Source organism: Triticum aestivum, chromosome 2A (assembly GCF_018294505.1).
Source record: "Triticum aestivum cultivar Chinese Spring chromosome 2A, IWGSC CS RefSeq v2.1, whole genome shotgun sequence".
Lineage (NCBI taxonomy): Eukaryota > Viridiplantae > Streptophyta > Magnoliopsida > Poales > Poaceae > Triticum > Triticum aestivum.
Genome location: NC_057797.1, coordinates 531,181,858 through 531,187,495, shown reverse-complemented (window position 1 = coordinate 531,187,495; position 5,638 = coordinate 531,181,858).

Sequence of the window (5,638 nt, the reverse complement as noted above, 5' to 3'; positions counted from 1 at the left end):
CCTGCCGTTGCTGGCGCCGCCCGCTGCAGCCAGCCGCCGCCGCCGCCACGCCGACCGCCCCCGCCACTACTGCCCCGCTCCGCTCCTCCCCCGCTTGACCTCGCCTGCTGGCCGCCGGTGCCCAGCCACCCGCGGGCCCTGCTACCTTCGCCGTGGCCGGCACCCTCCCCTGTCTGACGCCGGTTCGGTTCGGGCACGCCCATGCACCCGCACCGATATGCCCCTATGGGCCTATGACAAACGGGGCCCAACCCAGAACGTTAAAAAAATTAAAATAAATAAATAATAATTAAAATAATTAACTAACTTAACTAACTTAATTATTCCTGATTAGATTAGCCTAATTAGCTGATTAACTATAGTTAATTAACTAATAGTGTATGACATGCGGGACCCACATGTTAGGTTGACCAGGTCAACTGTGAACGTTGACTGCTGACTTCATGATGACGTCTTGATGACGTCAGCAAACACTATTCTAGATAATGTTGATATAAAATAATTAAATAAATTCTAAAAATGATTAAATTTTTTAAAATTATTATAAAATAAACCATAGGTCGGATGGAAAACTTTGTACGTGAAAGTTGCTCAGAACGACGAGACAAATCCAAATACGCAGCCCGTTCGTCTGCCACACAACACTAGCATAGAAAACACACAACTTTCCCCTTCTGGTTCATCAGTCCAAAAACGCGAAACACCGGGGATATTTTCCCGGATGTTTCCCCCCTTTACCGGTATCACCTCCTACTACGTTAGGGACACCTAGCACCGTTACTTGTCATGTCATGCATCTGTTTGCATTGTATTCATTGTTTCTTCCCCCCTCTTCTCTCCGGTAGACTACGACACTAACGCCGCTGCTGGTGCCCCGATCGACTATGTTGTTCACGACCCCTACTTGCCAGAGCAACCAGGCAAGCCCCCCCTTGATCACCAGATATCGCCTATTCTTCTCTCTACTACTTGCATTAGAGTAGTGTAGCATGTTACTGCTTTTGGTTAATCCTATTCTATTGCATAGCCTGTCATTGTTGCTACAGTTGTTGATACCTTATCTGCAATCATAAATGCTTAGTATAGGATGCTAGTATTTCATCAGTGGCCCTACATCCTTGTCTGTCTGCTATGCTATACTATCGGGCCGTGATCACTCGGGAGGTGATCATGGGTATATACTTATATACATCATATATGATACCTGTGGTGACTAAAGTCGGGTCGGCTCGTAGAGTACCCGCGAGTGATTGACGAAATGGGGGTTGAAAGGACCTTTGTTCTGATGGCCCTCTGGGTGGATCTTTGTGGCGGAGCGACATGGCAGGTTGAGACCGCCTAGGAGAGAGGTGGGCCTGGCCCTGGTTGGCGTTCGTGGTTACTTCAAAACAACACACTTAATGAGATCTTGGTATTTGATCCGAGTCTGGCCACTGGCCTATATGCACTAACCAACTATGCGGGAACAGTTATGGGCACTCGACGTCATGGTATCAGCCGAAGCCTTCGTGACGTCAGTGACTGAGCGGCGCACGCCGGATTGGACTGGAACACATGCTCTTGTATTAGGGAGGCTAGGCCTGCTTCCGGTCGCGTTCGCAATGTGAAGGTGTGCAATGGGCGATGGGCCCAGACCCATGCGCCATAGGATTTAGACCGGCGTGCTGACCTCTCTGTTGTGCCTAGGTGGGGCTGCGACGTGTTGATCTTCCGAGGCCGGGCATGACCCAGGAAAGTGTGTCCGGCCAAAGGGGATCGAGTGTGTTGGGAAATGTGGTGCACCCCTACAGGGAAGTTTATCTATTCGAATAGCCGTGTCCCTCGGTAAAAGGACGACCTAGAGTTGTACCTTGACCTTATGACAACTAGAACTGGATACTTAATAAAATACACCTTTCCAAGTGCTAGATACAACCCGGTGATCGCTCTCTCACAGGGTGACGAGGGAGGATCGCCGGGTAGGATTATGCTATGCGATGATACTTGGTTAACTTACCATCTACTCTCTTCTACTGCTTCAAGATGGAGGCTGCCAGAAGCGTAGTCTTCGATAGGACTAGCTATCCCCCTCTTATTCTGGCATTCTACAGTTCAGTCCACATATACTACCCCTTTCATTGATACCAATGCATATGTAGTGTAGCTCCTTGCTTGCGAGTACTTTGGAGGAGTACTCATGGTTGCTTTGCTTCCCCCTTTTCCCCTTTCTATACCCGGTTGTTGCGACAAGACAATGGAGTCCAGGAGCCAGACGACTCCTACTACACTGGAGGTGCCTACTACTACGTGCAGGCCGCTGACGACGACCGGGAGTAGTTTAGGAGGATCCCAGGTAGGAGGCCTGCGCCTCTTTCGATATGTATCCCAGTTTGTTCTAGCCTTCTTAAGGCAAACTTGTTTACTTATGTCTGTACTCAGATTTTGTTGCTTCCGCTGACTCGTCTATGATCGAGCTCTTGTATTCGAGCGCTCGAGGCCCTTGGCTTGTAATATGATGCTTGTATGACTTATTTTATTTGTAGAGTTGTGTTGTGATATCTTCCCGCGAGTCCCTGATCTTGATCGTACACGTTTGCGTGTATGATTAGTGTACGATTGAATCGGGGGCATCACAGGCTATCATTTGAAGCACGAGAGCAAGGATTTCATCATCAACACACCATCTATTACCTTTTGGAGAGTGGTGCCTCCTAGACTGGTTAGGTGTCGCTTGGGAGCCTCCGACATGATGTGAAGTTGAACCAAGAAGTTTTTAAGGCCAAGAATGTGGCCTACTTCGTGAATATCTACTTGGGTGAGGCAAGTCCTTCGTGGGCGATGTCCATGGTGGGATAGAAAAGGTTGCTACTTCGTGGACCCTTCATGGGTGGAGCCCTTCATGGACTTTTGCAGCCGTTATCCTTCGTGGGTTGAAGTCTCCATCAACATGGATGTACGATAGCACCACCTATCGGAACCAAGCCAAAAATTCTCCGCGTCTCCCTTGCGTTTGCACACTCGAATCCCACCCCTTTACATTCTTGCACTTGCATGCTTTACTCTTTCCACTGCTCATACTCTTGCTATGCTTGTGTAAAATGTATTGTGTGCCCATTAACATGTGCTAAACTCAACCTCAACTTGAAGAAACTAAAAACTGCCACCTTTACTCCGACGATGCTTCTTTCGGGCAATGTTCTTCGCCTTGCAAGGATCCAAAGACAAGACGGGGACCCCGACTGATTCCGCCGAGGCATCATCAGTGGCCATTGAGGCGGATAGGACCGTCAGTGATGGCATCAACGAAGGCGAGCGAGGATGGTTGGCAAGGAGGGGGTGGGCGGTTGCGAACAGTAATTTGGTTTTGATTTGGGATGGGTCTGCCTTGACAGAGCCTACGTGGGGGGCATGCCCGGGCGCGTCCAGACCTTCCCATCTCCGCCCTAGATATGAGCCGGATATGGGGAGTGTCGGATCAGTCCGGGCATTTGGGCCAAAAATGGGGCACTCGATTAGGTGGCGCTTTTTCATCTGGTCACTGACCGAGTAGTCCGTCGGGCATTTGGCAGGTATGGGGTCCGGTTGTAGATGCTCTTAGGGCATCTCCATGGTGGACCCGCTAACCGCCCGCATCCATCCGAACCGTGTTGTACGGACCGTGGGAGCCATCCAATGCGGGCCTGTGCGCGGTCCGAACACGATTTCTCTCGCAAATCAGAGACAAAAAGTTGGGGAGTTTTGCGGGGGTCCAAACACGCGAAATGTACGAATCAGACACCCCCGGCTCACCCAAAACCCTTCCTGGACCCCATGACTCCATCCTCCTTATTTTCTCACCTTCTTTCTTTCTCTCTTGCCTTTGCCGCCGCTCCACCACCCTGATGACCCACAAGTATATGGGATTGACACGTCTCCAACATATCTATAATTTATGAAGTATTCATGCCAATATATTATCATTCTTGGATGTTTTACAATCATTTTATAGCAACTTTATATCATTTTTTGGGACTAACCTATTGACCAGTGCCAGTGCCAGTTGTTGTTTTTGCTTGTTTTTTACATCATAGAAAATCAATATCAAATAGAGTCCAAACACCACGAAACTTTTTGTGGATTTTTATGGGCCAGAAGACTCCCGATGGGCCAAAGCAGCACCTGGGGGGTGCCCCGAGGGGGGCACAACCCACCAAGGCGCGCCAGGGCCCCCTGGTGCGCCCAGGTGGGTTGTGCCTACCTCGGTGGCCTCCCGTACCCCTTCTTTGCACTATAAATTCCCAAATATTCCAAAACCCTTCGGGGTTAACCTAGATCAGAAGTTTCGCTGCCGCAGGGCTCCGTAGCCACCAAAAAACAATCTATACCCGTTCCGACACCCTGCCGGAGGGGGGGGGGTCATCTCCAATGGCCATCTTCATCATCCCGGCGGCCATCATGATGAGGAGGGAGTAGTCCACCCTCGGGGCTGAGGATTTGTACCAGTAGCTATGTGATTAATCTCTCTCTCTCTCTCTCTCTTGTGATCTATATCATGGGCTTTGTTAATATAGATGGATCATATGATGTTTCTCCCCTCTATACTCTTGTTGTGATGAATTGAATCTTTACCCTTTGAAGTTTTGTCATGTCGGATTGAATGTTCATATTTGAGAACACATGATGTATGTCTTGCGGTATGAATACTTGAGGTGACAATGGGGTATCTTATTGATTTACTTGATATACATTATGGCACTCAACTTGCGGATTCCCGCGGTGATATTGGGGTAATTTATGCATAGGGGTTGATGCACATTTTTATTATCTTTTCTCTGATAGAAACTTTGGGGTCTCTTTGTAGTTCTTTGTGTGGATTGAGTATTATGAACATGAATATGCTTTGGTGTTATTCTAGTACGAACTCTAGGATAGATCGAACGGAAAAAATAGCTTTGCGTTATTTTAGTATGAACTCTTGAATAGATCGAGCGGAAAGAATAGCTTTGAGATGGTTTCGTACCCTACAAACAATTCCTATTTTTTGTTCTCCACTAATAGGAACTCGGGAGTGATTCTTCGTTGCACTTTGAGGGATAATCATATGATCCAACTATGTTAGCACTGTTGAGAGATTGCACTAGCAAAAGTACGGACCCTAGGCCTCATTTTTAAGCATTGCAACACCGTTTTTGTGCCCGTTTACTATTTTCTACGTTGCTGTTTTTATTTATTCAGATTATAAAAATATATTTCTACCATCCATATTACACTTTTATTACCATCTTTTTGCCGAACTAGTGCACCTATACAATTTGCCATTGTAATTGGTGTGTTGGGGACACAAGAGATTTCTTGTATTTGGTTGCATGGTCATTTGAGAGAGACCATATTCAACCTACACTTCTCATGGATTGATAAACCTTAGGTCATCCACGTAGGGAAAATTGCTACTGTCCTACAAAACCCTGCGCTTGGTGGCCCAACACGTGTCTACAAGAATAAAGTTGCGTAGTAGACATCAGGGGTCAATTGTAGCCTTTTCGATAAGTAAGAGTGTCGAACCCAACGAGGATCAAAAGGAAATGACAAGTGGTTTTCAACAAGGTGATGTCTGCAAGTGCTGAAATTGTAAGTAACATAGCAGTTTGATAGCGAGATAATCTTTAACGAGAAAGTAACG